The sequence below is a fragment of the Ambystoma mexicanum genome, chromosome 4q, assembly GCF_040938575.1.
Source record: "Ambystoma mexicanum isolate Mex_15411 chromosome 4q, UKY_AmexF1_1, whole genome shotgun sequence".
NCBI lineage: Eukaryota > Metazoa > Chordata > Amphibia > Caudata > Ambystomatidae > Ambystoma > Ambystoma mexicanum.
Window position 1 is genome coordinate 528243995 of NC_090928.1, and position 27028 is coordinate 528271022.

The window sequence follows — 27028 nt, forward strand, 5'->3', positions numbered from 1 at the left end:
AGATTAAGAGTCTCATGCTCTACCGACTGAGCTAGCCAGGCTCCTTTGGATGCCTATAGCTTTCTTCCCTATCCCTGCACTGCCGCTTTCCACAGATAGGATGCTGTGTAATCATATTCTCTGGTGGAGTTTGGAAAGAAAATACACATCAGCCAGAGGCAGAAATAGTCTAAGAAAGTATCAAACACAATTACCAGTCAATATCAGAACGCATTGAAGAATATCAGGAAATAGCCGAATAAACATGTGTGGAAAAAAGTCTTATTTGTGTTTTCTCCACTTTATTTTATAGTAAGATGATACATACTTTTTCTTTTACAGTGAATACATTAAGGTGTGGTATTGCCCCATTACACATCATCCAGACATGCATTCATATATTGCATGTTAACAATGAAAATATTGCAAATATTGTAAAGAGACTTTCAATTTCTATTTTTTTGGTCAAAAAGCACTAAAATTTTAGTTGTTTTTGCCCAACGTGGGGCTCAAACCCACGACCCTGAGATTAAGAGTCTCATGCTCTACCGACCGAGCTAGCCGGGCTCCTTTGGATGCCTATAGTTTTCTTCCCTATCCCTGCACTGCTGTTTTCCACAGATAGGATGTATTTTTTTGGTCAAAAAGTCCTACAATTTTAGTTGTTTTCGCCCAACGTGGGGCTCGAACCCACAACCCTGAGATTAAGAGTCTCATGCTCTACCGACTGAACTCGCCGGGCTCCTTTGGATACCTATAGTTTTCTTCCCTATCCCTGCACTGCCGTTTTCCACAGATAGGATGCTGTGTAATCATAGGCTCTGGTGGAGTTTGGAAAGAAAATACACATCAGCCAGAGGCAGAAATAGTCTAAGAAAGTATCAAACACAATTACCAGTCAATATCAGAACGCATTGAAGAATATCAGGAAATAGCTGATTAAACCTGTGTGGAAAAAAGTCTTACTTGTGTTTTCTCCACTTTATTTTATAGTAAGATGATACATACTTTTTCTTTTACAGTGAATACATTAAGGTGTGGTATTGCCCCATTACACATCATCCAGACATGCATTCATATATTGCATGTTAACAATCAAAATATTGCAAATATTGTAAAGAGACTTTCAATTTCTATTTTTTTGGTCAAAAAGCAATAAAATTTTAGTTGTTTTCGCCCAACGTGGGGCTCGAACCCACGACCCTGAGATTAAGAGTCTCATGCTCTACGTACTGAGCTAGCCGGGCTCCTTTGGATGCCTATAGTTTTCTTCCCTATCCCTGCACTGCCGTTTTCCACAGATAGGATGTATTTTTTTGGTCAAAAAGCACTACAATTTTAGTTGTTTTCACCCAACGTGGGGCTCGAACCCACGACCCTGAGATTAAGAGTCTCATGCTCTACCGACTGAGCTAGCCAGGCTCCTTTGGATGCCTATAGCTTTCTTCCCTATCCCTGCACTGCCGCTTTCCACAGATAGGATGCTGTGTAATCATAGGCTCTGGTGGAGTTTGGAAAGAAAATACACATCAGCCAGAGGCAGAAATAGTCTAAGAAAGTATCAAACACAATTACCAGTCAATATCAGAACGCATTGAAGAATATCAGGAAATAGCCGATTAAACATGTGTGGAAAAAAGTCTTATTTGTGTTTTCTCCACTTTATTTTATAGTAAGATGATACATACTTTTTCTTTTACAGTGAATACATTAAGGTGTGGTATTGCCCCATTACACATCATCCAGACATGCATTCATATATTGCATGTTAACAATGAAAATATTGCAAATATTGTAAAGAGACTTTCAATTTCTATTTTTTTGGTCAAAAAGCACTAAAATTTTAGTTGTTTTCGCCCAACGTGGGGCTCAAACCCACGACCCTGAGATTAAGAGTCTCATGCTCTACCGACCGAGCTAGCCGGGCTCCTTTGGATGCCTATAGTTTTCTTCCCTATCCCTGCACTGCTGTTTTCCACAGATAGGATGTATTTTTTTGGTCAAAAAGTCCTACAATTTTAGTTGTTTTCGCCCAACGTGGGGCTCGAACCCACAACCCTGAGATTAGGAGTCTCATGCTCTACCGACTGAGCTCGCCGGGCTCCTTTGGATACCTATAGTTTTCTTCCCTATCACTGCACTGCCGTTTTCCACAGATAGGATGCTGTGTAATCATAGGCTCTGGTGGAGTTTGGAAAGAAAATACACATCAGCCAGAGGCAGAAATAGTCTAAGAAAGTATCAAACACAATTACCAGTCAATATCAGAACGCATTGAAGAATATCAGGAAATAGCTGATTAAACCTGTGTGGAAAAAAGTCTTATTTGTGTTTTCTCCACTTTATTTTATAGTAAGATGATACATACTTTTTCTTTTACAGTGAATACATTAAGGTGTGGTATTGCCCCATTACACATCATCCAGACATGCATTCATATATTGCATGTTAACAATCAAAATATTGCAAATATTGTAAAGAGACTTTCAATTTCTATTTTTTTGGTCAAAAAGCAATAAAATTTTAGTTGTTTTCGCCCAACGTGGGGCTCGCACCCACGACCCTGAGATTAAGAGTCTCATGCTCTACCGACTGAGCTAGCCGGGCTCCTTTCGATGTTTATAGTTTTCTTCCCTATCCCTGCACTGCCGCTTTCCACAGATAGGATGCTGTGTAATCATAGGCTCTGGTGGAGTTTGGAAAGAAAATACACATCAGCCAGAGGCAGAAATAGTCTAAGAAAGTATCAAACACAATTACCAGTCAATATCAGAACGCATTGAAGAATATCAGGAAATAGCCGATTAAACCTGTGTGGAAAAAAGTCTTATTTGTGTTTTCTCCACTTTATTTTATAGTAAGATGATGCATACTTTTTCTTTTACAGTGAATACATTAAGGTATGGTATTGCCCCATTACACATCATCCAGACATGCATTCATATATTGCATGTTAACAATGAAAATATTGCAAAGAGACTTTCAATTTCTATTTTTTTGGTCAAAAAGCACTAAAATTTTAGTTGTTTTCGCCCAACGTGGGGCTCGAACCCACGACCCTGAGATTAAGAGTCTAACGCTCTACCGACTGAGCTAGCCGGGCTCCTATGGATGCCTATAGTTTTCTTCCCTATCCCTGCACTGCCGCTTTCCACAGATAGGATGCTGTGTAATCATAGGCTCTGGTGGAGTTTGGAAAGAAAATACACATCAGCCAGAGGCAGAAATAGTCTAAGAAAGTATCAAACACAATTACCAGTCAATATCAGAACGCATTGAAGAATATCAGGAAATAGCCGATTAAACCTGTGTGGAAAAAAGTCTTATTTGTGTTTTCTCCACTTTATTTTATAGTAAGATGATACATACTTTTTCTTTTACAGTGAATACATTAAGGTGTGGTATTGCCCCATTACACATCATCCAGACATGCATTCATATATTGCATGTTAACAATCAAAATATTGCATATATTGTAAAGAGACTTTCAATTTCTATTTTTTTGGTCAAAAAACACTAAAATTTTAGTTGTTTTCGCCCAACGTGGGGCTCGAACCCACGACCCTGAGATTAAGAGTCTCATGCGCTACGTACTGAGCTAGCCGGGCTCCTTTGGATGCCTATAGTTTTCTTCCCTATCCCTGCACTGCCGTTTTCCACAGATAGGATGTATTTTTTTGGTCATAAAGCACTACAATTTTAGTTGTTTTCGCCCAACGTGGGGCTCGAACCCACGACCCTGAGATTAAGAGTCTCATGCTCTACCGACTGAGCTAGCCAGGCTCCTTTGGATGCCTATAGTTTTCTTCCCTATCCCTGCACTGCCGCTTTCCACAGATAGGATGCTGTGTAATCATAGGCTCTGGTGGAGTTTGGAAAGAAAATACACATCAGCCAGAGGCAGAAATAGTCTAAGAAAGTATCAAACACAATTACCAGTCAATATCAGAACGCATTGAAGAATATCAGGAAATAGCCGATTAAACATGTGTGGAAAAAAGTCTTATTTGTGTTTTCTCCACTTTATTTTATAGTAAGATGATACATACTTTTTCTTTTACAGTGAATACATTAAGGTGTGGTATTGCCCCATTACACATCATCCAGACATGCATTCATATATTGCATGTTAACAATGAAAATATTGCAAATATTGTAAAGAGACTTTCAATTTCTATTTTTTTGGTCAAAAAGCACTAAAATTTTAGTTGTTTTCGCCCAACGTGGGGCTCAAACCCACGACCCTGAGATTAAGAGTCTCATGCTCTACCGACCGAGCTAGCCGGGCTCCTTTGGATGCCTGTAGTTTTCTTCCCTATCCCTGCACTGCTGTTTTCCACAGATAGGATGTATTTTTTTGGTCAAAAAGTCCTACAATTTTAGTTGTTTTCGCCCAACGTGGGGCTCGAGCCCACAACCCTGAGATTAAGAGTCTCATGCTCTACCGACTGAGCTCGCCGGGCTCCTTTGGATACCTATAGTTTTCTTCCCTATCCCTGCACTGCCGTTTTCCACAGATAGGATGCTGTGTAATCATAGGCTCTGGTGGAGTTTGGAAAGAAAATACACATCAGCCAGAGGCAGAAATAGTCTAAGAAAGTATCAAACACAATTACCAGTCAATATCAGAACGCATTGAAGAATATCAGGAAATAGCTGATTAAACCTGTGTGGAAAAAAGTCTTATTTGTGTTTTCTCCACTTTATTTTATAGTAAGATGATACATACTTTTTCTTTTACAGTGAATACATTAAGGTGTGGTATTGCCCCATCACACATCATCCAGACATGCATTCATATATTGCATGTTAACAATCAAAATATTGCAAATATTGTAAAGAGACTTTCAATTTCTATTTTTTTGGTCAAAAAGCAATAAAATTTTAGTTGTTTTCGCCCAACGTGGGGCTCGCACCCACGACCCTGAGATTAAGAGTCTCATGCTCTACCGACTGAGCTAGCCGGGCTCCTTTGGATGCCTATAGTTTTCTTCCCTATCCCTGCACTGCCGTTTTCCACAGATAGGATGCTGTGTAATCATAGGCTCTGGTGGAGTTTGGAAAGAAAATACACATCAGCCAGAGGCAGAAATAGTCTAAGAAAGTATCAAACACAATTACCAGTCAATATCAGAACGCATTGAAAAATATCAGGAAATAGCCGATTAAACCTGTGTGGAAAAAAGTCTTATTTGTGTTTTCTCCACTTTATTTTATAGTAAGAGGATACATACTTTTTCTTTTACAGTGAATACATTAAGGTGTGGTATTGCCCCATTACACATCATCCAGACATGCATTCATATATTGCATGTTAACAATCAAAATATTGCAAATATTGTAAAGAGACTTTCAATTTCTATTTTTTTGGTCAAAAAGCACTAAAATTTTAGTTGTTTTCGCCCAACGTGGGGTTCGCACCCACGACCCTGAGATTAAGAGTCTCATGCTCTACCGACTGAGCTAGCCGGGCTCCTTTGGATGTCTATAGTTTTCTTCCCTATCCCTGCACTGCCGCTTTCCACAGATAGGATGCTGTGTAATCATAGGCTCTGGTGGAGTTTGGAAAGAAAATACACATCAGCCAGAGGCAGAAATAGTCTAAGAAAGTATCAAACACAATTACCAGTCAATATCAGAACGCATTGAAGAATATCAGGAAATAGCCGATTAAACCTGTGTGGAAAAAAGTCTTATTTGTGTTTTCTCCACTTTATTTTATAGTAAGATGATGCATACTTTTTCTTTTACAGTGAATACATTAAGGTATGGTATTGCCCCATTACACATCATCCAGACATGCATTCATATATTGCATGTTAACAATGAAAATATTGCAAAGAGACTTTCAATTTCTATTTTTTTGGTCAAAAAGCACTAATATTTTAGTTGTTTTCGCCCAACGTGGGGCTTGAACCCACGACCCTGAGATTAAGAGTCTAATGCTCTACCGACTGAGCTAGCCGGGCTCCTATGGATGCCTATAGTTTTCTTCCCTATTCCTGCACTGCCGCTTTCCACAGATAGGATGCTGTGTAATCATAGGCTCTGGTGGAGTTTGGAAAGAAAATACACATCAGCCAGAGGCAGAAATAGTCTAAGAAAGTATCAAACACAATTACCAGTCAATATCAGAACGCATTGAAGAATATCAGGAAATAGCCGATTAAACCTGTGTGGAAAAAAGTCTTATTTGTGTTTTCTCCACTTTATTTTATAGTAAGATGATACATACTTTTTCTTTTACAGTGAATACATTAAGGTGTGGTATTGCCCCATTACACATCATCCAGACATGCATTCATATATTGCATGTTAACAATCAAAATATTGCATATATTGTAAAGAGACTTTCAATTTCTATTTTTTTGGTCAAAAAACACTAAAATTTTAGTTGTTTTCGCCCAACGTGGGGCTCGAACCCACGACCCTGAGATTAAGAGTCTCATGCGCTACGTACTGAGCTAGCCGGGCTCCTTTGGATGCCTATAGTTTTCTTCCCTATCCCTGCACTGCCGTTTTCCACAGACAGGATGTATTTTTTTGGTCAAAAGCACTACAATTTTAGTTGTTTTCGCCCAACGTGGGGCTCGAACCCACGACCCTGAGATTAAGAGTCTCATGCTCTACGTACTGAGCTAGCCGGGCTCCTTTGGATGCCTATAGTTTTCTTCCCTATCCCTGCACTGCCGTTTTCCACAGATAGGATGTAATTTTTTGGTCAAAAAGCACTACAATTTTAGTTGTTTTCACCCAACGTGGGGCTCGAACCCACGACCCTGAGATTAAGAGTCTCATGCTCTACCGACTGAGCTAGCCAGGCTCCTTTGGATGCCTATAGTTTTCTTCCCTATCCCTGCACTGCCGCTTTCCACAGATAGGATGCTGTGTAATCATAGGCTCTGGTGGAGTTTGGAAAGAAAATACACATCAGCCAGAGGCAGAAATAGTCTAAGAAAGTATCAAACACAATTACCAGTCAATATCAGAACGCATTGAAGAATATCAGGAAATAGCCGATTAAACATGTGTGGAAAAAAGTCTTATTTGTGTTTTCTCCACTTTATTTTATAGTAAGATGATACATACTTTTTCTTTTACAGTGAATACATTAAGGTGTGGTATTGCCCCATTACACATCATCCAGACATGCATTCATATATTGCATGTTAACAATGAAAATATTGCAAATATTGTAAAGAGACTTTCAATTTCTATTTTTTTGGTCAAAAAGCACTAAAATTTTAGTTGTTTTCGCCCAACGTGGGGCTCAAACCCACGACCCTGAGATTAAGAGTCTCATGCTCTTCCGACCGAGCTAGCTGGGCTCCTTTGGATGCCTATAGTTTTCTTCCCTATCCCTGCACTGCTGTTTTCCACAGATAGGATGTATTTTTTTGGTCAAAAAGTCCTACAATTTTAGTTGTTTTCGCCCAACGTGGGGCTCGAACCCACAACCCTGAGATTAAGAGTCTCATGCTCTACCGACTGAGCTCGCCGGGCTCCTTTGGATACCTATAGTTTTCTTCCCTATCCCTGCACTGCCGTTTTCCACAGATAGGATGCTGTGTAATCATAGGCTCTGGTGGAGTTTGGAAAGAAAATACACATCAGCCAGAGGCAGAAATAGTCTAAGAAAGTATCAAACACAATTACCAGTCAATATCAGAACGCATTGAAGAATATCAGGAAATAGCTGATTAAACCTGTGTGGAAAAAAGTCTTATTTGTGTTTTCTCCACTTTATTTTATAGTAAGATGATACATACTTTTTATTTTACAGTGAATACATTAAGGTGTGGTATTGCCCCATTACACATCATCCAGACATGCATTCATATATTGCATGTTAACAATCAAAATATTGCAAATATTGTAAAGAGACTTTCAATTTCTATTTTTTTGGTCAAAAAGCAATAAAATGTTAGTTGTTTTCGCCCAACGTGGGGCTCGCACCCACGACCCTGAGATTAAGAGTCTCATGCTCTACCGACTGAGCTAGCCGGGCTCCTTTGGATGCCTATAGTTTTCTTCCCTATCCCTGCACTGCCGTTTTCCACAGATAGGATGCTGTGTAATCATAGGCTCTGGTGGAGTTTGGAAAGAAAATACACATCAGCCAGAGGCAGAAATAGTCTAAGAAAGTATCAAACACAATTACCAGTCAATATCAGAACGCATTGAAGAATATCAGGAAATAGCCGATTAAACCTGTGTGGAAAAAAGTCTTATTTGTGTTTTCTCCACTTTATTTTATAGTAAGATGATACATACTTTTTCTTTTACAGTGAATACATTAAGGTGTGGTATTGCCCCATTACACATCATCCAGACATGCATTCATATATTGCATGTTAACAATCAAAATATTGCAAATATTGTAAAGAGACTTTCAATTTCTATTTTTTTGGTCAAAAAGCACTAAAATTTTAGTTGTTTTCGCCCAACGTGGGGTTCGCACCCACGACCCTGAGATTAAGAGTCTCATGCTCTACCGACTGAGCTAGCCGGGCTCTTTTGGATGTCTATAGTTTTCTTCCCTATCCCTGCACTGCCGCTTTCCACAGATAGGATGCTGTGTAATCATAGGCTCTGGTGGAGTTTGGAAAGAAAATACACATCAGCCAGAGGCAGAAATAGTCTAAGAAAGTATCAAACACAATTACCAGTCAATATCAGAACGCATTGAAGAATATCAGGAAATAGCCGATTAAACCTGTGTGGAAAAAAGTCTTATTTGTGTTTTCTCCACTTTATTTTATAGTAAGATGATACATACTTTTTCTTTTACAGTGAATACATTAAGGTGTGGTATTGCCCCATTACACATCATCCAGACATGCATTCATATATTGCATGTTAACAATCAAAATATTGCAAATATTGTAAAGAGACTTTCAATTTCTATTTTTTTGGTCAAAAAGCACTAAAATTTTAGTTGTTTTCGCCCAACGTGGGGTTCGCACCCACGACCCTGAGATTAAGAGTCTCATGCTCTACCGACTGAGCTAGCCGGGCTCCTTTGGATGTCTATAGTTTTCTTCCCTATCCCTGCACTGCCGCTTTCCACAGATAGGATGCTGTGTAATCATAGGCTCTGGTGGAGTTTGGAAAGAAAATACACATCAGCCAGAGGCAGAAATAGTCTAAGAAAGTATCAAACACAATTACCAGTCAATATCAGAACGCATTGAAGAATATCAGGAAATAGCCGATTAAACCTGTGTGGAAAAAAGTATTATTTGTGTTTTCTCCACTTTATTTTATAGTAAGATGATACATACTTTTTCTTTTACAGTGAATACATTAAGGTGTGGTATTGCCCCATTACACATCATCCAGACATGCATTCATATATTGCATGTTAACAATCAAAATATTGCAAATATTGTAAAGAGACTTTCAATTTCTATTTTTTTGGTCAAAAAGCACTAAAATTTTAGTTGTTTTCGCCCAACGTGGGGCTTGAACCCACGACCCTGAGATTAAGAGTCTCATGCTCTACCGACTGAGCTAGCCGGGCTCCTTTGGATACCTATAGTTTTCTTCCCTATGCCTGCACTGCCGTTTTCCACAGATAGGATGTATTTTTTTGGTCAAAAAGCACTACAATTTTAGTTGTTTTCGCCCAACGTGGGGCTCGAACCCACGACCCTGAGATTAAGAGTCTCATGCTCTACCGACTGAGCTAGCCGGGCTCCTTTGGATACCTATAATTTTCTTCCCTATCCCTGCACTGCCGTTTTCCACAGATAGGATGTATTTTTTTGGTCAAAAAGCACTAAAATTTTAGTTGTTTTCGCCCAACGTGGGGCTCGAACCCACGACCCTGAGATTAAGAGTCTCATGCTCTACCGACTGAGCTAGCCGGGCTCCTTTGGATGCCTATAGTTTTCTTCCCTATCCCTGCACTGCCGCTTTCCACAGATAGGATGCTGTGTAATCATAGGCTCTGGTGGAGTTTGGAAAGAAAATACACATCAGCCAGAGGCAGAAATAGTCTAAGAAAGTATCAAACACAATTACCAGTCAATATCAGAACGCATTGAAGAATATCAGGAAATAGCCGATTAAACATGTGTGGAAAAAAGTCTTATTTGTGTTTTCTCCACTTTATTTTATAGTAAGATGATACATACTTTTTCTTTTACAGTGAATACATTAAGGTGTGGTATTGCCCCATTACACATCATCCAGACATGCATTCATATATTGTATGTTAACAATGAAAATATTGCAAATATTGTAAAGAGACTTTCAATTTCTATTTTTTCGGTCAAAAAGCACTAAAGTTTTAGTTGTTTTCGCCCAACGTGGGGCTCAAACCCACGACCCTGAGATTAAGAGTCTCATGCTCTACCGACTGAGCTAGCCGGGCTCCTTTGGATGCCTATAGTTTTCTTCCCTATCCCTGCACTGCCGTTTTCCACAGATAGGATGTATTTTTTTGGTCAAAAAGTCCTACAATTTTAGTTGTTTTTGCCCAACGTGGGGCTCGAACCCACAACCCTGAGATTAAGAGTCTCATGCTCTACCGACTGAGCTAGCCGGGCTCCTTTGGATACCTATAATTTTCTTCCCTATCCCTGCACTGCCGTTTTCCACAGATAGGATGTATTTTTTTGGTCAAAAAGCACTAAAATTTTAGTTGTTTTCGCCCAACGTGGGGCTCGAACCCACGACCCTGAGATTAAGAGTCTCATGCTCTACCGACTGAGCTAGCCGGGCTCCTTTGGATGCCTATAGTTTTCTTCCCTATCCCTGCACTGCCGCTTTCCACAGATAGGATGCTGTGTAATCATAGGCTCTGGTGGAGTTTGGAAAGAAAATACACATCAGCCAGAGGCAGAAATAGTCTAAGAAAGTATCAAACACAATTACCAGTCAATATCAGAACGCATTGAAGAATATCAGGAAATAGCCGATTAAACCTGTGTGGAAAAAAGTCTTATTTGTGTTTTCTCCACTTTATTTTATAGTAAGACGATACATACTTTTTCTTTTACAGTGAATACATTAAGGTGTGGTATTGCCCCATTACACATCATCCAGACATGCATTCATATATTGCATGTTAACAATGAAAATATTGCAAATATTGTAAAGAGACTTTCAATTTCTATTTTTTTGGTCAAAAAGCAATAAAATTTTAGTTGTTTTCGCCCAACGTGGGGCTCGCACCCACGACCCTGAGATTAAGAGTCTCATGCTCTACCGACTGAGCTAGCCGGGCTCCTTTGGATGCCTATAGTTTTCTTCTCTATCCCTGCACTGCCGTTTTCCACAGATAGGATGCTGTGTAATCATAGGCTCTGGTGGAGTTTGGAAAGAAAATACACATCAGCCAGAGGCAGAAATAGTCTAAGAAAGTATCAAACACAATTACCAGTCAATATCAGAACGCATTGAAGAATATCAGGAAATAGCCGATTAAACCTGTGTGGAAAAAAGTCTTATTTGTGTTTTCTCCACTTTATTTTATAGTAAGATGATACATACTTTTTCTTTTACAGTGAATACATTAAGGTGTGGTATTGCCCCATTACAAATCATCCAGACATGCATTCATATATTGCATGTTAACAATCAAAATATTGCAAATATTGTAAAGAGACTTTCAATTTCTATTTTTTTGGTCAAAAAGCACTAAACTTTTAGTTGTTTTCGCCCAACGTGGGGTTCGCACCCACGACCCTGAGATTAAGAGTCTCATGCTCTACCGACTGAGCTAGCCGGGCTCCTTTGGATGCCTATAGTTTTCTTCCCTATCCCTGCACTGCCGCTTTCCACAGATAGGATGCTGTGTAATCATAGGCTCTGGTGGAGTTTGGAAAGAAAATACACATCAGCCAGAGGCAGAAATAGTCTAAGAAAGTATCAAACACAATTACCAGTCAATATCAGAACGCATTGAAGAATATCAGGAAATAGCCGATTAAACCTGTGTGGAAAAAAGTCTTATTTGTGTTTTCTCCACTTTATTTTATAGTAAGATGATGCATACTTTTTCTTTTACAGTGAATACATTAAGGTATGGTATTGCCCCATTACACATCATCCAGACATGCATTCATATATTGCATGTTAACAATGAAAATATTACAAAGAGACTTTCAATTTCTATTTTTTTGGTCAAAAAGCACTAAAATTTTAGTTGTTTTCGCCCAACGCGGGGCTCAAACCCACGACCCTGAAATGAAGAGTCTCATGCTCTACCGACTGAGCTAGCCAGGTTCCTTTGGATGCCTATAGTTTTCTTCCCTATCCCTGCACTGCCGCTTTCCACAGATAGGATGCTGTGTAATCATAGGCTCTGGTGGAGTTTGGAAAGAAAATACACATCAGCCAGAGGCAGAAATAGTCTAAGAAAGTATCAAACACAATTACCAGTCAATATCAGAACGCATTGAAGAATATCAGGAAATAGCCGATTAAACCTGTGTGGAAAAAAGTCTTATTTGTGTTTTCTCCACTTTATTTTATAGTAAGATGATACATACTTTTTCTTTTACAGTGAATACATTAAGGTGTGGTATTGCCCCATTACACATCATCCAGACATGCATTCATATATTGCATGTTAACAATGAAAATATTGCAAATATTGTAAAGAGACTTTCAATTTCTATTTTTTTGGTCAAAAAGCAATACAATTTTAGTTGTTTTCGCCCAACGTGGGGCTCGCACCCACGACCCTGAGATTAAGAGTCTCATGCTCTACCGACTGAGCTAGCCGGGCTCCTTTGGATGCCTATAGTTTTCTTCTCTATCCCTGCATTGCCGTTTTCCACAGATAGGATGCTGTGTAATCATAGGCTCTGGTGGAGTTTGGAAAGAAAATACACATCAGCCAGAGGCAGAAATAGTCTAAGAAAGTATCAAACACAATTACCAGTCAATATCAGAACGCATTGAAGAATATCAGGAAATAGCCGATTAAACCTGTGTGGAAAAAAGTCTTATTTGTGTTTTCTCCACTTTATTTTATAGTAAGATGATACATACTTTTTCTTTTACAGTGAATACATTAAGGTGTGGTATTGCCCCATTACAAATCATCCAGACATGCATTCATATATTGCATGTTAACAATCAAAATATTGCAAATATTGTAAAGAGACTTTCAATTTCTATTTTTTTGGTCAAAAAGCACTAAAATTTTAGTTGTTTTCGCCCAACGTGGGGTTCGCACCCACGACCCTGAGATTAAGAGTCTCATGCTCTACCGACTGAGCTAGCCGGGCTCCTTTGGATGCCTATAGTTTTCTTCCCTATCCCTGCACTGCCGCTTTCCACAGATAGGATGCTGTGTAATCATAGGCTCTGGTGGAGTTTGGAAAGAAAATACACATCAGCCAGAGGCAGAAATAGTCTAAGAAAGTATCAAACACAATTACCAGTTAATATCAGAACGCATTGAAGAATATCAGGAAATAGCCGATTAAACCTGTGTGGAAAAAAGTCTTATTTGTGTTTTCTCCACTTTATTTTATAGTAAGATGATGCATACTTTTTCTTTTACAGTGAATACATTAAGGTATGGTATTGCCCCATTACACATCATCCAGACATGCATTCATATATTGCATGTTAACAATGAAAATATTACAAAGAGACTTTCAATTTCTATTTTTTTGGTCAAAAAGCACTAAAATTTTAGTTGTTTTCGCCCAACGCAGGGCTCGAACCCACGACCCTGAAATGAAGAGTCTCATGCTCTACCGACTGAGCTAGCCAGGTTCCTTTGGATGCCTATAGTTTTCTTCCCTATCCCTGCACTGCCGCTTTCCACAGATAGGATGCTGTGTAATCATAGGCTCTGGTGGAGTTTGGAAAGAAAATACACATCAGCCAGAGGCAGAAATAGTCTAAGAAAGTATCAAACACAATTACCAGTCAATATCAGAACGCATTGAAGAATATCAGGAAATAGCCGATTAAACCTGTGTGGAAAAAAGTCTTATTTGTGTTTTCTCCACTTTATTTTATAGTAAGATGATACATACTTTTTCTTTTACAGTGAATACATTAAGGTGTGGTATTGCCCCATTACACATCATCCAGACATGCATTCATATATTGCATGTTAACAATCAAAATATTGCAAATATTGTAAAGAGACTTTCAATTTCTATTTTTTTGGTCAAAAAGCACTAAAATTTTAGTTGTTTTCGCCCAACGTGGGGTTCGAACCCACGACCCTGAGATTAAGAGTCTCATGCTCTACCGACTGAGCTAGCCGGGCTCCTTTGGATGCCTATAGTTTTCTTCCCTATCCCTGCACTGCCGTTTTCCACAGATAGGATGTATTTTTTTGGTCAAAAAGTCCTACAATTTTAGTTGTTTTTGCCCAACGTGGGGCTCGAACCCACAACCCTGAGATTAAGAGTCTCATGCTCTACCAACTGAGCTAGCCGGGCTCCTTTGGATACCTATAATTTTCTTCCCTATCCCTGCACTGCCGTTTTCCACAGATAGGATGTATTTTTTTGGTCAAAAAGCACTAAAATTTTAGTTGTTTTCGCCCAACGTGGGGCTCGAACCCACGACTCTGAGATTAAGAGTCTCATGCTCTACCGACTGAGCTAGCCGGGCTCCTTTGGATGCCTATAGTTTTCTTCCCTATCCCTGCACTGCCGCTTTCCACAGATAGGATGCTGTGTAATCATAGGCTCTGGTGGAGTTTGGAAAGAAAATACACATCAGCCAGAGGCAGAAATAGTCTAAGAAAGTATCAAACACAATTACCAGTCAATATCAGAACGCATTGAAGAATATCAGGAAATAGCCGATTAAACCTGTGTGGAAAAAAGTCTTATTTGTGTTTTCTCCACTTTATTTTATAGTAAGATGATACATACTTTTTCTTTTACAGTGAATACATTAAGGTGTGGTATTGCCCCATTACACATCATCCAGACATGCATTCATATATTGCATGTTAACAATGAAAATATTGCAAATATTGTAAAGAGACTTTCAATTTCTATTTTTTTGGTCAAAAAGCACTAAAATTTTAGTTGTTTTCGCCCAACGTTTTCTTCCCTATCCCTGCACTGCCGCTTTCCACAGATAGGATGTATTTTTTCATCAAAAAGCTCTACAATTTTAGTTGTTTTTGCCCAACGTGGGGCTCGAACCCACGACCCTGAGATTAAGAGTCTCATGCTCTACCGACTGAGCTAGCCGGGCTCCTTTGAATGCCTATAGTTTTCTTCCCTATCCCTGCACTGCCGTTTTCCACAGATAGGATGCTGTGTAATCATAGGCTCTGGTGGAGTTTGGAAAGAAAATACACATCAGCCAGAGGCAGAAATAGTCTAAGAAAGTATCAAACACAATTACCAGTCAATATCAGAACGCATTGAAGAATATCAGGAAATAGCCGATTAAACCTGTGTGGAAAAAAGTCGTATTTGTGTTTTCTCCACTTTATTTTATAGTAAGATGATGCATACTTTTTCTTTTACAGTGAATACATTAAGGTATGGTATTGCCCCATTACACATCATCCAGACATGCATTCATATATTGCATGTTAACAATGAAAATATTACAAAGAGACTTTCAATTTCTATTTTTTTGGTCAAAAAGCACTAAAATTTTAGTTGTTTTCGCCCAACGCAGGGCTCGAACCCACGACCCTGAAATGAAGAGTCTCATGCTCTACCGACTGAGCTAGCCAGGTTCCTTTGGATGCCTATAGTTTTCTTCCCTATCCCTGCACTGCCGCTTTCCACAGATAGGATGCTGTGTAATCATAGGCTCTGGTGGAGTTTGGAAAGAAAATACACATCAGCCAGAGGCAGAAATAGTCTAAGAAAGTATCAAACACAATTACCAGTCAATATCAGAACGCATTGAAGAATATCAGGAAATAGCCGATTAAACCTGTGTGGAAAAAAGTCTTATTTGTGTTTTCTCCACTTTATTTTATAGTAAGATGATACATACTTTTTCTTTTACAGTGAATACATTAAGGTGTGGTATTGCCCCATTACACATCATCCAGACATGCATTCATATATTGCATGTTAACAATCAAAATATTGCAAATATTGTAAAGAGACTTTCAATTTCTATTTTTTTGGTCAAAAAGCACTAAAATTTTAGTTGTTTTCGCCCAACGTGGGGTTCGCACCCACGACCCTGAGATTAAGAGTCTCATGCTCTACCGACTGAGCTAGCCGGGCTCCTTTGGATGTCTATAGTTTTCTTCCCTATCCCTGCACTGCCGCTTTCCACAGATAGGATGCTGTGTAATCATAGGCTCTGGTGGAGTTTGGAAAGAAAATACACATCAGCCAGAGGCAGAAATAGTCTAAGAAAGTATCAAACACAATTACCAGTCAATATCAGAACGCATTGAAGAATATCAGGAAATAGCCGATTAAACCTGTGTGGAAAAAAGTCTTATTTGTGTTTTCTCCACTTTATTTTATAGTAAGATGATACATACTTTTTCTTTTACAGTGAATACATTAAGGTGTGGTATTGCCCCATTACACATCATCCAGACATGCATTCATATATTGCATGTTAACAATCAAAATATTGCAAATATTGTAAAGAGACTTTCAATTTCTATTTTTTTGGTCAAAAAGCACTAAAATTTTAGTTGTTTTCGCCCAACGTGGGGTTCGCACCCACGACCCTGAGATTAAGAGTCTCATGCTCTACCGACTGAGCTAGCCGGGCTCCTTTGGATGTCTATAGTTTTCTTCCCTATCCCTGCACTGCCGCTTTCCACAGATAGGATGCTGTGTAATCATAGGCTCTGGTGGAGTTTGGAAAGAAAATACACATCAGCCAGAGGCAGAAATAGTCTAAGAAAGTATCAAACACAATTACCAGTCAATATCAGAACGCATTGAAGAATATCAGGAAATAGCCGATTAAACCTGTGTGGAAAAAAGTATTATTTGTGTTTTCTCCACTTTATTTTATAGTAAGATGATACATACTTTTTCTTTTACAGTGAATACATTAAGGTGTGGTATTGCCCCATTACACATCATCCAGACATGCATTCATATATTGCATGTTAACAATCAAAATATTGCAAATATTGTAAAGAGACTTTCAATTTCTATTTTTTTGGTCAAAAAGCACTAAAATTTTAGTTGTTTTCGCCCAACGTGGGGCTTGAACCCACGACCCTGAGATTAAGAGTCTCATGCTCTACCGACTGAGCTAGCCGGGCTCCTTTGGATGCCTATAGTTTTCTTCCCTATGCCTGCACTGCCGTTTTCCACAGATAGGATGTATTTTTTTGGTCAAAAAGCACTACAATTTTAGTTGTTTTCGCCCAACGTGGGGCTCGAACCCACGACCCTGAGATTAAGAGTCTCATGCTCTACCGACTGAGCTAGCCGGGCTCCTTTGGATACCTATAATTTTCTTCCCTATCCCTGCACTGCCGTTTTCCACAGATAGGATGTATTTTTTTGGTCAAAAAGCACTAAAATTTTAGTTGTTTTCGCCCAACGTGGGGCTCGAACCCACGACCCTGAGATTAAGAGTCTCATGCTCTACCGACTGAGCTAGCCGGGCTCCTTTGGATGCCTATAGTTTTCTTCCCTATCCCTGCACTGCCGCTTTCCACAGATAGGATGCTGTGTAATCATAGGCTCTGGTGGAGTTTGGAAAGAAAATACACATCAGCCAGAGGCAGAAATAGTCTAAGAAAGTATCAAACACAATTACCAGTCAATATCAGAACGCATTGAAGAATATCAGGAAATAGCCGATTAAACATGTGTGGAAAAAAGTCTTATTTGTGTTTTCTCCACTTTATTTTATAGTAAGATGATACATACTTTTTCTTTTACAGTGAATACATTAAGGTGTGGTATTGCCCCATTACACATCATCCAGACATGCATTCATATATTGTATGTTAACAATGAAAATATTGCAAATATTGTAAAGAGACTTTCAATTTCTATTTTTTCGGTCAAAAAGCACTAAAGTTTTAGTTGTTTTCGCCCAACGTGGGGCTCAAACCCACGACCCTGAGATTAAGAGTCTCATGCTCTACCGACTGAGCTAGCCGGGCTCCTTTGGATGCCTATAGTTTTCTTCCCTATCCCTGCACTGCCGTTTTCCACAGATAGGATGTATTTTTTTGGTCAAAAAGTCCTACAATTTTAGTTGTTTTTGCCCAACGTGGGGCTCGAACCCACAACCCTGAGATTAAGAGTCTCATGCTCTACCGACTGAGCTAGCCGGGCTCCTTTGGATACCTATAATTTTCTTCCCTATCCCTGCACTGCCGTTTTCCACAGATAGGATGTATTTTTTTGGTCAAAAAGCACTAAAATTTTAGTTGTTTTCGCCCAACGTGGGGCTCGAACCCACGACCCTGAGATTAAGAGTCTCATGCTCTACCGACTGAGCTAGCCGGGCTCCTTTGGATGCCTATAGTTTTCTTCCCTATCCCTGCACTGCCGCTTTCCACAGATAGGATGCTGTGTAATCATAGGCTCTGGTGGAGTTTGGAAAGAAAATACACATCAGCCAGAGGCAGAAATAGTCTAAGAAAGTATCAAACACAATTACCAGTCAATATCAGAACGCATTGAAGAATATCAGGAAATAGCCGATTAAACCTGTGTGGAAAAAAGTCTTATTTGTGTTTTCTCCACTTTATTTTATAGTAAGATGATACATACTTTTTCTTTTACAGTGAATACATTAAGGTGTGGTATTGCCCCATTACACATCATCCAGACATGCATTCATATATTGCATGTTAACAATGAAAATATTGCAAATATTGTAAAGAGACTTTCAATTTCTATTTTTTTGGTCAAAAAGCAATAAAATTTTAGTTGTTTTCGCCCAACGTGGGGCTCGCACCCACGACCCTGAGATTAAGAGTCTCATGCTCTACCGACTGAGCTAGCCGGGCTCCATTGGATGCCTATAGTTTTCTTCTCTATCCCTGCACTGCCGTTTTCCACAGATAGGATGCTGTGTAATCATAGGCTCTGGTGGAGTTTGGAAAGAAAATACACATCAGCCAGAGGCAGAAATAGTCTAAGAAAGTATCAAACACAATTACCAGTCAATATCAGAACGCATTGAAGAATATCAGGAAATAGCCGATTAAACCTGTGTGGAAAAAATTCTTATTTGTGTTTTCTCCACTTTATTTTATAGTAAGATGATACATACTTTTTCTTTTACAGTGAATACATTAAGGTGTGGTATTGCCCCATTACAAATCATCCAGACATGCATTCATATATTGCATGTTAACAATCAAAATATTGCAAATATTGTAAAGAGACTTTCAATTTCTATTTTTTTGGTCAAAAAGCACTAAAATTTTAGTTGTTTTCGCCCAACGTGGGGTTCACACCCACGACCCTGAGATTAAGAGTCTCATGCTCTACCGACTGAGCTAGCCGGGCTCCTTTGGATGCCTATAGTTTTCTTCCCTATCCCTGCACTGCCGCTTTCCACAGATAGGATGCTGTGTAATCATAGGCTCTGGTGGAGTTTGGAAAGAAAATACACATCAGCCAGAGGCAGAAATAGTCTAAGAAAGTATCAAACACAATTACCAGTCAATATCAGAACGCATTGAAGAATATCAGGAAATAGCCGATTAAACCTGTGTGGAAAAAAGTCTTATTTGTGTTTTCTCCACTTTATTTTATAGTAAGATGATGCATACTTTTTCTTTTACAGTGAATACATTAAGGTGTGGTATTGCCCCATTACACATCATCCAGACATGCATTCATATATTGCATGTTAACAATCAAAATATTGCAAATATTGTAAAGAGACTTTCAATTTCTATTTTTTTGGTCAAAAAGCACTAAAATTTTAGTTGTTTTCGCCCAACGTGGGGTTCGCACCCACGACCCTGAGATTAAGAGTCTCATGCTCTACCGACTGAGCTAGCCGGGCTCCTTTGGATGTCTATAGTTTTCTTCCCTATCCCTGCACTGCCGCTTTCCACAGATAGGATGCTGTGTAATCATAGGCTCTGGTGGAGTTTGGAAAGAAAATACACATCAGCCAGAGGCAGAAATAGTCTAAGAAAGTATCAAACACAATTACCAGTCAATATCAGAACGCATTGAAGAATATCAGGAAATAGCCGATTAAACCTGTGTGGAAAAAAGTATTATTTGTGTTTTCTCCACTTTATTTTATAGTAAGATGATACATACTTTTTCTTTTACAGTGAATACATTAAGGTGTGGTATTGCCCCATTACACATCATCCAGACATGCATTCATATATTGCATGTTAACAATCAAAATATTGCAAATATTGTAAAGAGACTTTCAATTTCTATTTTTTTGGTCAAAAAGCACTAAAATTTTAGTTGTTTTCGCCCAACGTGGGGCTTGAACCCACGACCCTGAGATTAAGAGTCTCATGCTCTACCGACTGAGCTAGCCGGGCTCCTTTGGATGCCTATAGTTTTCTTCCCTATGCCTGCACTGCCGTTTTCCACAGATAGGATGTATTTTTTTGGTCAAAAAGCACTACAATTTTAGTTGTTTTCGCCCAACGTGGGGCTCGAACCCACGACCCTGAGATTAAGAGTCTCATGCTCTACCGACTGAGCTAGCCGGGCTCCTTTGGATACCTATAATTTTCTTCCCTATCCCTGCACTGCCGTTTTCCACAGATAGGATGTATTTTTTTGGTCAAAAAGCACTAAAATTTTAGTTGTTTTCGCCCAACGTGGGGCTCGAACCCACGACCCTGAGATTAAGAGTCTCATGCTCTACCGACTGAGCTAGCCGGGCTCCTTTGGATGCCTATAGTTTTCTTCCCTATCCCTGCACTGCCGCTTTCCACAGATAGGATGCTGTGTAATCATAGGCTCTGGTGGAGTTTGGAAAGAAAATACACATCAGCCAGAGGCAGAAATAGTCTAAGAAAGTATCAAACACAATTACCAGTCAATATCAGAACGCATTGAAGAATATCAGGAAATAGCCGATTAAACATGTGTGGAAAAAAGTCTTATTTGTGTTTTCTCCACTTTATTTTATAGTAAGATGATACATACTTTTTCTTTTACAGTGAATACATTAAGGTGTGGTATTGCCCCATTACACATCATCCAGACATGCATTCATATATTGTATGTTAACAATGAAAATATTGCAAATATTGTAAAGAGACTTTCAATTTCTATTTTTTCGGTCAAAAAGCACTAAAGTTTTAGTTGTTTTCGCCCAACGTGGGGCTCAAACCCACGACCCTGAGATTAAGAGTCTCATGCTCTACCGACTGAGCTAGCCGGGCTCCTTTGGATGCCTATAGTTTTCTTCCCTATCCCTGCACTGCCGTTTTCCACAGATAGGATGTATTTTTTTGGTCAAAAAGTCCTACAATTTTAGTTGTTTTTGCCCAACGTGGGGCTCGAACCCACAACCCTGAGATTAAGAGTCTCATGCTCTACCGACTGAGCTAGCCGGGCTCCTTTGGATACCTATAATTTTCTTCCCTATCCCTGCACTGCCGTTTTCCACAGATAGGATGTATTTTTTTGGTCAAAAAGCACTAAAATTTTAGTTGTTTTCGCCCAACGTGGGGCTCGAACCCACGACCCTGAGATTAAGAGTCTCATGCTCTACCGACTGAGCTAGCCGGGCTCCTTTGGATGCCTATAGTTTTCTTCCCTATCCCTGCACTGCCGCTTTCCACAGATAGGATGCTGTGTAATCATAGGCTCTGGTGGAGTTTGGAAAGAAAATACACATCAGCCAGAGGCAGAAATAGTCTAAGAAAGTATCAAACACAATTACCAGTCAATATCAGAACGCATTGAAGAATATCAGGAAATAGCCGATTAAACCTGTGTGGAAAAAAGTCTTATTTGTGTTTTCTCCACTTTATTTTATAGTAAGATGATACATACTTTTTCTTTTACAGTGAATACATTAAGGTGTGGTATTGCCCCATTACACATCATCCAGACATGCATTCATATATTGCATGTTAACAATGAAAATATTGCAAATATTGTAAAGAGACTTTCAATTTCTATTTTTTTGGTCAAAAAGCAATAAAATTTTAGTTGTTTTCGCCCAACGTGGGGCTCGCACCCACGACCCTGAGATTAAGAGTCTCATGCTCTACCGACTGAGCTAGCCGGGCTCCATTGGATGCCTATAGTTTTCTTCTCTATCCCTGCACTGCCGTTTTCCACAGATAGGATGCTGTGTAATCATAGGCTCTGGTGGAGTTTGGAAAGAAAATACACATCAGCCAGAGGCAGAAATAGTCTAAGAAAGTATCAAACACAATTACCAGTCAATATCAGAACGCATTGAAGAATATCAGGAAATAGCCGATTAAACCTGTGTGGAAAAAATTCTTATTTGTGTTTTCTCCACTTTATTTTATAGTAAGATGATACATACTTTTTCTTTTACAGTGAATACATTAAGGTGTGGTATTGCCCCATTACAAATCATCCAGACATGCATTCATATATTGCATGTTAACAATCAAAATATTGCAAATATTGTAAAGAGACTTTCAATTTCTATTTTTTTGGTCAAAAAGCACTAAAATTTTAGTTGTTTTCGCCCAACGTGGGGTTCGCACCCACGACCCTGAGATTAAGAGTCTCATGCTCTACCGACTGAGCTAGCCGGGCTCCTTTGGATGCCTATAGTTTTCTTCCCTATCCCTGCACTGCCGCTTTCCACAGATAGGATGCTGTGTAATCATAGGCTCTGGTGGAGTTTGGAAAGAAAATACACATCAGCCAGAGGCAGAAATAGTCTAAGAAAGTATCAAACACAATTACCAGTCAATATCAGAACGCATTGAAGAATATCAGGAAATAGCCGATTAAACCTGTGTGGAAAAAAGTCTTATTTGTGTTTTCTCCACTTTATTTTATAGTAAGATGATGCATACTTTTTCTTTTACAGTGAATACATTAAGGTATGGTATTGCCCCATTACACATCATCCAGACATGCATTCATATATTGCATGTTAACAGTGAAAATATTGCAAAGAGACATTCAATTTCTATTTTTTTGGTCAAAAAGCACTAAAATTTTAGTTGTTTTCCCCCAACGTGGGGCTCGAACCCACGACCCTGAGATTAAGAGTCTCATGCCCTACCGACTGAGCTAGCCGGGCTCCTTTGGATACCTATAGTTTTCTTCCCTATCCCTGCACTGCCGTTTTCCACAGATAGGATGCTGTGTAATCATAGGCTCTGGTGGAGTTTGGAAAGAAAATACACATCAGCCAGAGGCAGAAATAGTCTAAGAAAGTATCAAACACAATTACCAGTCAATATCAGAACGCATTGAAGAATATCAGGAAATAGCCGATTAAACCTGTGTGGAAAAAAGTCTTATTTGTGTTTTCTCCACTTTATTTTATAGTAAGATGATACATACTTTTTCTTTTACAGTGAATACATTAAGGTGTGGTATTGCCCCATTACACATCATCCAGACATGCATTCATATATTGCATGTTAACAATGAAAATATTGCAAATATTGTAAAGAGACTTTCAATTTCTATTTTTTTGGTCAAAAAGCACGAAAATTTTAGTTGTTTTCGCCCAACGTTTTCTTCCCTATCCCTGCACTGCCGCTTTCCACAGATAGGATGTATTTTTTTGGTCAAAAAGCACTACAATTTTAGTTGTTTTCGCCCAACGTGGGGCTCGAACCCACGACCCTGAGATTAAGAGTCTCATGCTCTACCGACTGAGCTAGCCGGGCTCCTTTGGATGCTTATAGTTTTCTTCCCTATCCCTGCACTGCCGCTTTCCACAGATAGGATGCTGTGTAATCATAGGCTCTGGTGGAGTTTGGAAAGAAAATACACATCAGCCAGAGGCAGAAATAGTCTAAGAAAGTATCAAACACAATTACCAGTCAATATCAGAACGCATTGAAGAATATCCGGAAATAGCCGATTAAACCTGTGTGGAAAAAAGTCTTATTTGTGTTTTCTCCACTTTATTTTATAGTAAGATGATACATAATTTTTCTTTTACAGTGAATACATTAAGGTGTGGTATTGCCCCATTACACATCATCCAGACATACATTCATATATTGCATGTTAACAATGAAAATATTGCAAATATTGTAAAGAGACTTTCAATTTCTATTTTTTTGGTCAAAAAGCACTACAATTTTAGTTGTTTTCGCCCAACGTGGGGCTCGAACCCACGACCCTGAGATTAAGAGTCTCATGCTCTACCGACTGAGCTAGCCAGGCTCCTTTGGATGCTTATAGTTTTCTTCTCTATCCCTGCACTGCCGTTTTCCACAGATAGGATGCTGTGTAATCATAGGCTCTGGTGGAGTTTGGAAAGAAAATACACATCAGCCAGAGGCAGAAATAGTCTAAGAAAGTATCAAACACAATTACCAGTCAATATCAGAACGCATTGAAGAATATCAGGAAATAGCCGATTAAACCTGTGTGGAAAAAAGTCTTATTTGTGTTTTCTCCACTTTATTTTATAGTAAGATGATACATACTTTTTCTTTTACAGTGAATACATTAAGGTGTGGTATTGCCCCATTACAAATCATCCAGACATGCATTCATATATTGCATGTTAACAATCAAAATATTGCAAATATTGTAAAGAGACTTTCAATTTCTATTTTTTTGGTCAAAAAGCACTAAAATTTTAGTTGTTTTCGCCCAACGTGGGGTTCGCACCCACGACCCTGAGATTAAGAGTCTCATGCTCTACCGACTGAGCTAGCCGGGCTCCTTTGGATGCCTATAGTTTTCTTCCCTATCCCTGCACTGCCGCTTTCCACAGATAGGATGCTGTGTAATCATAGGCTCTGGTGGAGTTTGGAAAGAAAATACACATCAGCCAGAGGCAGAAATAGTCTAAGAAAGTATCAAACACAATTACCAGTCAATATCAGAACGCATTGAAGAATATCAGGAAATAGCCGATTAAACCTGTGTGGAAAAAAGTCTTATTTGTGTTTTCTCCACTTTATTTTATAGTAAGATGATGCATACTTTTTCTTTTACAGTGAATACATTAAGGTATGGTATTGCCCCATTACACATCATCCAGACATGCATTCATATATTGCATGTTAACAATGAAAATATTGCAAAGAGACTTTCAATTTCTATTTTTTTGGTCAAAAAGCACTAAAATTTTAGTTGTTTTCCCCCAACGTGGGGCTCGAACCCACGACCCTGAGATTAAGAGTCTCATGCCCTACCGACTGAGCTAGCCGGGCTCCTTTGGATACCTATAGTTTTCTTCCCTATCCCTGCACTGCCGTTTTCCACAGATAGGATGCTGTGTAATCATAGGCTCTGGTGGAGTTTGGAAAGAAAATACACATCAGCCAGAGGCAGAAATAGTCTAAGAAAGTATCAAACACAATTACCAGTCAATATCAGAACGCATTGAAGAATATCAGGAAATAGCCGATTAAACCTGTGTGGAAAAAAGTCTTATTTGTGTTTTCTCCACTTTATTTTATAGTAAGATGATACATACTTTTTCTTTTACAGTGAATACATTAAGGTGTGGTATTGCCCCATTACACATCATCCAGACATGCATTCATATATTGCATGTTAACAATGAAAATATTGCAAATATTGTAAAGAGACTTTCAATTTCTATTTTTTTGGTCAAAAAGCACGAAAATTTTAGTTGTTTTCGCCCAACGTTTTCTTCCCTATCCCTGCACTGCCGCTTTCCACAGATAGGATGTATTTTTTTGGTCAAAAAGCACTACAATTTTAGTTGTTTTCGCCCAACGTGGGGCTCGAACCCACGACCCTGAGATTAAGAGTCTCATGCTCTACCGACTGAGCTAGCCGGGCTCCTTTGAATGCCTATAGTTTTCTTCCCTATCCCTGCACTGCCGCTTTCCACAGATAGGATGCTGTGTAATCATAGGCTCTGGTGGAGTTTGGAAAGAAAATACACATCAGCCAGAGGCAGAAATAGTCTAAGAAAGTATCAAACACAATTACCAGTCAATATCAGAACGCATTGAAGAATATCAGGAAATAGCCGATTAAACCTGTGTGGAAAAAAGTCGTATTTGTGTTTTCTCCACTTTATTTTATAGTAAGATGATACATACTTTTTCTTTTACAGTGAATACATTAAGGTGTTGTATTGCCCCATTAGACATCATCCAGACATGCATTCATATATTGCATGTTAACAATCAAAATATTGCAAATATTGTAAAGAGACTTTCAATTTCTATTTTTTTGGTCAAAAAGCACTAAAATTTTAGTTGTTTTCACCCAACGTGGCGACCCTGAGATTAAGAGTCTCATGCTCTACCGACTGAGCTAGCCAGGCTCCTTTGGATGCCTATAGTTTTCTTCCCTATCCCTGCACTGCCGTTTTCCACAGATAGGATGTATTTTTTTGGTCAAAAAGCACTAAAATTTTAGTTGTTTTCGCCCAACGTGCGGCTCGAACCCACGACCCTGAGATTAAGAGTCTCATGCTCTACCGACTGAGCTAGCCGGGCTCCTTTGGATGCTTATAGTTTTCTTCCCTATCCCTGCACTGCCGTTTTCCACAGATAGGATGCTGTGTAATCATAGGCTCTGGTGGAGTTTGGAAAGAAAATACACATCAGCCAGAGGCAGAAATAGTCTAAGAAAGTATCAAACACAATTACCAGTCAATATCAGAACGCATTGAAGAATATCAGGAAATAGCCGATTAAACCTGTGTGGAAAAAAGTCTTATTTGTGTTTTCTCCACTTTATTTTATAGTAAGTTGATACATACTTTTTCTTTTACAGTGAATACATTAAGGTGTGGTATTGCCCCATTACACATCATCCAGACATGCATTCATATATTGCATGTTAACAATGAAAATATTGCAAATATTGTAAAGAGACTTTCAATTTCTATTTTTTTGGTCAAAAAGCACTAAAATTTTAGTTGTTTTCGCCCAACGTGGGGCTCGAACCCACGACTCTGAGATTAAGAGTCTCACGCTCTACCGACTGAGCTAGCCGGGCTCCTTTGGCTGCCTATAGTTTTCTTCCCTATCCCT

At 39.1% G+C, this 27028-nt stretch overlaps 14 non-coding genes across 14 annotated transcripts; all 14 read right to left on the reverse strand.

Moving 5' to 3' along the window:
• Positions 1 to 2008: 2008 nt before the first annotated feature.
• On the reverse strand, positions 2009 to 2081 carry TRNAR-CCU (transfer RNA arginine (anticodon CCU)). Its single transcript has one exon. It is a non-coding gene; the product is annotated as a tRNA-Arg (tRNA).
• A 7523-nt stretch (positions 2082 to 9604) lies between these two features.
• Positions 9605 to 9677, reverse strand: TRNAK-CUU (transfer RNA lysine (anticodon CUU)). The gene has a single exon. It is a non-coding gene; the product is annotated as a tRNA-Lys (tRNA).
• A 102-nt stretch (positions 9678 to 9779) lies between these two features.
• TRNAK-CUU (transfer RNA lysine (anticodon CUU)) lies at positions 9780 to 9852 on the reverse strand. The gene has a single exon. It is a non-coding gene; the product is annotated as a tRNA-Lys (tRNA).
• A 782-nt stretch (positions 9853 to 10634) lies between these two features.
• TRNAK-CUU (transfer RNA lysine (anticodon CUU)) lies at positions 10635 to 10707 on the reverse strand. Its single transcript has one exon. It is a non-coding gene; the product is annotated as a tRNA-Lys (tRNA).
• Positions 10708 to 14151: 3444 nt separating this feature from the next.
• On the reverse strand, positions 14152 to 14224 carry TRNAK-CUU (transfer RNA lysine (anticodon CUU)). The gene has a single exon. It is a non-coding gene; the product is annotated as a tRNA-Lys (tRNA).
• Positions 14225 to 15098: 874 nt separating this feature from the next.
• TRNAK-CUU (transfer RNA lysine (anticodon CUU)) lies at positions 15099 to 15171 on the reverse strand. Its single transcript has one exon. It is a non-coding gene; the product is annotated as a tRNA-Lys (tRNA).
• Positions 15172 to 17284: 2113 nt separating this feature from the next.
• Positions 17285 to 17357, reverse strand: TRNAK-CUU (transfer RNA lysine (anticodon CUU)). The gene has a single exon. It is a non-coding gene; the product is annotated as a tRNA-Lys (tRNA).
• A 102-nt stretch (positions 17358 to 17459) lies between these two features.
• Positions 17460 to 17532, reverse strand: TRNAK-CUU (transfer RNA lysine (anticodon CUU)). The gene has a single exon. It is a non-coding gene; the product is annotated as a tRNA-Lys (tRNA).
• Positions 17533 to 18314: 782 nt separating this feature from the next.
• On the reverse strand, positions 18315 to 18387 carry TRNAK-CUU (transfer RNA lysine (anticodon CUU)). Its single transcript has one exon. It is a non-coding gene; the product is annotated as a tRNA-Lys (tRNA).
• Positions 18388 to 20509: 2122 nt separating this feature from the next.
• Positions 20510 to 20582, reverse strand: TRNAK-CUU (transfer RNA lysine (anticodon CUU)). Its single transcript has one exon. It is a non-coding gene; the product is annotated as a tRNA-Lys (tRNA).
• Positions 20583 to 20684: 102 nt separating this feature from the next.
• On the reverse strand, positions 20685 to 20757 carry TRNAK-CUU (transfer RNA lysine (anticodon CUU)). Its single transcript has one exon. It is a non-coding gene; the product is annotated as a tRNA-Lys (tRNA).
• A 782-nt stretch (positions 20758 to 21539) lies between these two features.
• On the reverse strand, positions 21540 to 21612 carry TRNAK-CUU (transfer RNA lysine (anticodon CUU)). The gene has a single exon. It is a non-coding gene; the product is annotated as a tRNA-Lys (tRNA).
• Positions 21613 to 23643: 2031 nt separating this feature from the next.
• TRNAK-CUU (transfer RNA lysine (anticodon CUU)) lies at positions 23644 to 23716 on the reverse strand. The gene has a single exon. It is a non-coding gene; the product is annotated as a tRNA-Lys (tRNA).
• A 2031-nt stretch (positions 23717 to 25747) lies between these two features.
• TRNAK-CUU (transfer RNA lysine (anticodon CUU)) lies at positions 25748 to 25820 on the reverse strand. The gene has a single exon. It is a non-coding gene; the product is annotated as a tRNA-Lys (tRNA).
• Positions 25821 to 27028: the final 1208 nt, after the last annotated feature.